This window comes from Urtica dioica, chromosome 4 (genome assembly GCF_054948205.1).
Source record: "Urtica dioica subsp. dioica isolate 48M chromosome 4, U.dioica_male_clone48M_v1_H2, whole genome shotgun sequence".
NCBI classification, from domain to species: domain Eukaryota; kingdom Viridiplantae; phylum Streptophyta; class Magnoliopsida; order Rosales; family Urticaceae; genus Urtica; species Urtica dioica.
Genome location: NC_142759.1, coordinates 2,207,429 through 2,213,327, shown reverse-complemented (window position 1 = coordinate 2,213,327; position 5,899 = coordinate 2,207,429). Strand labels below are relative to the sequence as shown.

At 33.8% G+C, this 5,899-nt stretch overlaps 1 long non-coding RNA gene across 4 annotated transcripts; it reads left to right on the top strand.

Moving 5' to 3' along the window:
* The first annotated feature begins 1,799 nt into the window (after nucleotides 1-1,799).
* Nucleotides 1,800-5,616, top strand: LOC149399192 (uncharacterized). 4 transcript variants are annotated; one of them, XR_016296319.1, is made up of 7 exons: nucleotides 1,800-2,092; nucleotides 2,682-2,762; nucleotides 4,427-4,515; nucleotides 4,611-4,663; nucleotides 4,753-4,812; nucleotides 4,903-4,956; nucleotides 5,213-5,616. It is a non-coding gene; the product is annotated as an uncharacterized LOC149399192 (long non-coding RNA). The 4 variants fall into 4 exon arrangements; XR_016296318.1 differs by having other exon boundaries at nucleotides 4,915-5,616; XR_016296316.1 differs by having other exon boundaries at nucleotides 4,903-5,616.
* The last annotated feature ends 283 nt before the right edge of the window (nucleotides 5,617-5,899 follow it).

The window sequence follows — 5,899 nt, the reverse complement described above, 5'->3', positions numbered from 1 at the left end:
TTTTACGCCTTTTCTATGTTCTCCCTTTTTTATTTTACGAGGACCTGAAACCAAGGATTTAAATTCCGGGGGAACCGGTCCGGTTCCCCCTTTTTTGAAGACCCCGGCACCGAAACCACCAAAACCGGAAGTTTCCGGGGGAACCGGACCGGGATCCGGCTAGGAACCCGGTTCTCACTTCCCGGTCCGGTTCACACTTCCCGGTCCGGTTCACTTAAAAAAAAAAGGGTATTTAATCCTGGATTCCCCCAAAATTCAGCCATTCAAGCCGGTTTCTTCTCTCCCAAATCCCGCTGCGAGCTAGCCTATTTCTTCCCAGATCCCGTCCGGATCCCGCCGAACCGCCTGTTTCCCGACGCGACATAGCTCATTTCTTCCCAGATCCCGCCGGAATCCCCCTTTCACGTGAGCTTCCCGACGTGTTTAAGGTTTTTTAATGATTTTGAGTTTAATTTTTCAAATTTCTTGATAATTCTTGAAGATTAAGTATAAATTGATAGTTGTGAACTTAAATGTAGTGTTTATTTAAGGTTTGTGTTCATGATTCTAATTTTTTGTAATTAATCCGAATTATTTGGTAATTTTTTTGATTATTTAGTGATAATTCAGGGTATGATGAACTTGTTTATTGATTTATGAAGAAATTGTTGTGACTTGTTTTTAATTTTAGAGTTTGTGTTCATGATTCTAATTTTATGTAATTAATCCGAATTATGTTGTAATTTCTTGATTAGTTGGTGATGACTAAGGTTATGTTGAACTTGTTTATTGATTTATGAAGAATTTGTTATGAATTGTTTTTAATTTTAGAGTTTGTGTTCACGTTTATGATTTTTTTGTAACGATTATGGTTATGTTAAACTTTGTATGTTTTTTTGTATATTTCTTTTCTGAATTCCCCTCGGTAAATACGGTATTTGACGGTATTCCTCTACGGTAATGGTAAGTTCAACGGTACCGGTTTCCTTTTTTTTCCTGCTTCCCCCGGTATTCCTTTACGGTACGGGGGGTTACCAGTAAATTCGAAAGCTCGGAACGGTAACGGTATTTCGATCCTTGCCTGAAACTCATCCTCTCCATATTCACCTATTATTTAGTATTAAAATATGAGGCAATTAAACCATTAGCAAAATAATTCACTTTTAAAAAAATCAAATTTCATTTTATTACGAAAATAATTAATCAGATTGTTCAATTAATTTAATTAACTTCGGTCTAATAGACTATTTCTCTGATAAAATAAAATTTATCTAAATCTTAAAAAAAAAAATTCTAATTGTAACAAATACTTGTTAACATATTGTTTAAGAAGAGGTTTTATAAAAAAAAAAAAAACAAGAAGAGGGAGTCAATTTTTTTTAACTTGGTTTTGTTCTGTTGAAAATGTTCTTTGACAAATTAGTTCATTTTGTTTTTTTTTTCCCAAGTAAAGGGATCCATCACCATTGTTGAACTCTTGCAAAATAAATAAATCTATTAATTCATATCATAAATACAATTACATATTCAGGTATCGATGAAGTGGCAGATCATGTTTCATATTCTTTTTCAGATTAGTGCATAAGTTCTCTAATAAATAAACATCGCGGTTGACTTTTATTTACAATTTTCTTTACTAAAAAAATAAAGAAAATTCAATTGGTTAAAAGAGAAATATTTTAAGAAAATTTGATTAATTAATGTTAATTAATACAAAATTTTAAATAACTAAGTACCCGGTTAACCGAAGGGTAGCTTGGTTTTAAAACCAAGCTACCCTTCGGTTAACCGGGTACTTAGTTATTTAAAATTTTGTATTAATTAACATTAATTAATCAAATTTTCTTAAAATATTTCTCTAAAACCTCTCACGAACATTTTAACACTAAGTACTAGGATTGTTCTTAAACTTCGATGTTCTTCAATATTGAAGAGATATTCTTCTAGATTCATGGGGATTAAAGTAAATCAACAAGTTGAGCAGATTGGGCTTTGATTTTCTAGGGTTCCATAAACTGGAATCAAATTGGGGCTTTTCTTTCTCTCGATTTTGAACGGGATTTTGGGGATTCAGAGGAGCAGCAGCGGAGGTACTAAACGAGTTCTGTTCAAGGTACAGCTTCGTATTTCTTCATCTCTCCCAGGTCGAATTTCTGAGATGAAAAACTAGGGTTTTGAATTGGGATTTTCTGATGTTGTGTTTTGGATTGGCATCTGGAATCGATTACTTTTATTTGGAGTTTGATGATGATTTAATGAGAATTGTTGATGTAGTTATCACGATGAATCTGAATCTGTTGGTCGTTGATTATCTCCGTTGGAAATTGAATTCGAATTGGCGGAACTGAAACTGAGAGGTTATTCATTTTGGTCGTTAGCTCTGAAACTATGGATTTGAGTTTTGAAATTGAGTTCCTTGGTTGGGTTTTAGAAACCTGATATTGATTCTGTTTTGGACAAGGCCTTCAGTAATGTTTCGCGTTGGTTGGATAGCCATGCGTTGATCTGATTTGTTGCAAAAACTTGGACCTGCTTTGCTTGTTGATTGAATTCGCAATAATGGAACTGTTTACTGTAATTTGAAATGCATGTTATGCTGTGCTTGTGGATATGCTTAAGGCAGTTTGTTTTTTAGATTAGAATCTGAGTCTGAATGTTGTTAGTTACTATTAAATTCTGATCTGGTCTCATTATCGGGATAGGAATCAGTTAAAGGACGTTTAGCGGGTTCATGGAGCGAGTAAACGCCTCGTTGACGAGCGCTATAGACGATTAGCCTAGAGGTAGAATAAGTATAATTCTTCTTACTTGGTTTTATGGTTTGGTCACAATTATATTATTTTCGAAATGAAAATGTTTGCGAAAATGCCACAACACTCGAGACCGGTTTAAAATGAGTCGGAATTTCAAATCGGGAGATCCGATTGTGAAATCGAAAATTATTTTCAATATTATATATATATATATCCCGTATTTTCGAAAGAAAATGTTTTGTATATTCTGGATAAGCCGGATTCACATACATGCATACGGTGTGGACGGTGCGGAGAGTGCACCTTGCTCTGATCAGAGCACTGCTACGGGTTATGTTGGCAGTGCAGGTTAGGAAATAGTACACGTTTAGATGTATTACAGACACTTAAGTTTTTGTCATTTACACTTATGCAAGTTATACTTGTACATGTATGGTGAATTACACGTATAAAAATATTACTATCATCAAGTATAGTATTATTTTCGAAAATCTTTTACTTAAGCATATACTATTATACTATAACACCTGAGCATCAGGCTTACCCCTATTTTCTTTAAAAAAAATTTGTAACCATGAAACGAGAAGAAGAGTTTGGGCGACTTTGGAGTTTTGGTGTCGTCAGGTGTTTTTGAAGATTTTAGTTTATCTAGCAGGTGTATATATTTCAAATTTTGTTTAATTTATTTTTTGATCTGTAAAGTAAATAACTAAAGTGTACAAGTAAATAACTGAGTATGCACCGTGATGTTTTGTGATTTTATTATTGTTTAATAAAGTTTGTTTAATAGTGTTTAATCGTCGTAGTAGGTCACACCCTAATTTTCTGGGTGCGATTGTATCGGTTTATTCTAGAAGTATTTTTTTTTTAATTGAACGACAAAACATACTGAAATCTAAGGGTCCGTTTGGTTTAGTATTCTAAATTTTTTTTTTTTAAATTTTGTTTTCTGATTCTAATTTTAAATTTAAAAAACAGATTTAGAATTACGTTTCAAAATGTTGTTTGGTTATGTTTTACATTCAATTGTTTTAGAGTTTAATTTAAAATATAAGAGATAAAATAGAAAACATATTTTCATTGTTTTCTAAACAAATTTCAAAGAAAAAGAAACATGATTTCAAATTTGTTTTCTAAGTACTATGACCAAACATATTTTCTAAAAGTGTTTTCTAGAATTTAGAATTAGAAAACAGAAAACAGGATTGGAATCACAAACCAAATAGGGATTAAACGTTGGAAAGATCTCAGTGATGCTCATTGGGTCTTCTTTAGTTTACTCTCAATTTCTTTTTTAAATTTTAATTTTTTTTTTTTTATCTCAACTTTTCTAGTTTTATTTCTAAAGTAGTTTGTATCATCCGAGAAGCATTATTACATTGCTACATTTACCTTAATTTTTTTCATTCTATGTGATCTGACAACAATACTTATTAATGCATTCTTAATATGTGTGATTGCGCTTATATACATATGCAAGAATAAAATAAGAGAGTTCTTCGTTGTTAAAAAAATAAAAGAACATAGTATTCTTTGGAACATGTAAGGAATCTGATTACATGAATTATCAGCTCAATGGAACTCGAGAATGGATCGGGAGAAGGCAACTATGCCCTCTTGATAAGGAAATCGAGACCTTCTTTAGCTCGGCTCCTCTGTGAAATTTTGTATTGAAAAGTGATGTGATTGTGTAGGGGAACTTGCCAGCCGTATTGCAGGTCGCTTCCTGATGATCCGTTGCTCGAATGTTTCGAGGTGTGTGATGAAGAGTCGGATATTCAAGGTAAACATACATAGTTTACGATTACGATTGGTGGTTTAATTTCTAGTGAATGGTTTATATATCTCTGCGACTAAGGTTGGTTATCGTGTCTTCAGTTCGGGAATCTCATCGTGAAGCTGATAAAAGAGCCATTTCCGAGCATCGTGCTGTATGGAAAGCTATCTACAACTCTCTCTCTCTCTCTCTCTTTATTTTTTTATTTTTTTTAATCTGTCAGGTTATTGGTATATTTTCCAGGCAGTAGAAGAAGGGCTGTTGTTGAAGCTTCCATTCACAACCATATTCGAGTATCTTCAGGTAAAGCTTTTAGCTGCTTATGATTTGCTTTAATTTGCATTTTTTTTTCTTTTTATTGCTATTCAATGTTGAAATTTGCACCAAACGCAGTATTTTATCTAGCCGCTGCAGTTTTCCGACTTCTATGTCCCTTGGGAAACCATGGTACGCAAAAAGCTTCAGTCAAACTGCCCAAATAGCTATCAGAAACTTATCTATGGACGATATATAATAACAAGTAGATAGTCACCGGTTAGAATACTTACAAGTTAAGGGATTATAAGAGAATAAATATCGTCGTGAAAGGTGAACAGGAAATAAGTTGGAGGAAAAGATTCCAAATGCTCGACGATTACTCTTGCAATTCGAAGCCTATTTCTTTCTTTTTCTTTTTGTGTGGCTCAACCATTTGGCCCAACAGTGTTTCGATCCATCGGCTCGAGACGGACACAAAGATTTTGTTAGAGAAAGCCGGCGCGGCTCTGAGGAAGTAGAAGATGAACAATGGTCGTGGCTAACGAGCTGTTGAGCCGCAACGAGGAGGTTTGTGGTTGTCACGCGCGACGGGAATATTTTGGTTCGCCGAGAGAGTGCTCTCGAAGATGTCGAGAATCCCCGTATTTCGCTTCTAGTCCAGAGGCACTCGGCGTATATCGAGTCTCTCTGATGACCCTATGATCTATATGAATTTTACTTGTTTCACTACTACTCAGTATGTGGCAAATAATACACAGTGCCTTTCTTTGGATTTCATGGGTGTACTGATATGTACAACTTAAATGGATTTTTGTATAGGGGGGGAATAAAAATAAAATAATATAAAATGATCCTTTTGACAGATTTTAGCAGAGTAGCCTGTTCTCTGTTTATAGATCTTCTTCGTCTGTCAAGCTCAAGACCATCTAAAGTTAAAAGCTGGACAGAGAGTTTCTTCATCGATGGTAACAATAGAATAAAATATTATTTACATGAAAATGAATTAGTTATGACTTCCAAAGAACTTTAAAACTCTATAAATAAAATTAGAATTTTGTGATGATAAAATTTCACTCGTATTTTCAAAATATTTCACTAGTAATTGTTTTTTTTTTACAAAAATACCCTCATG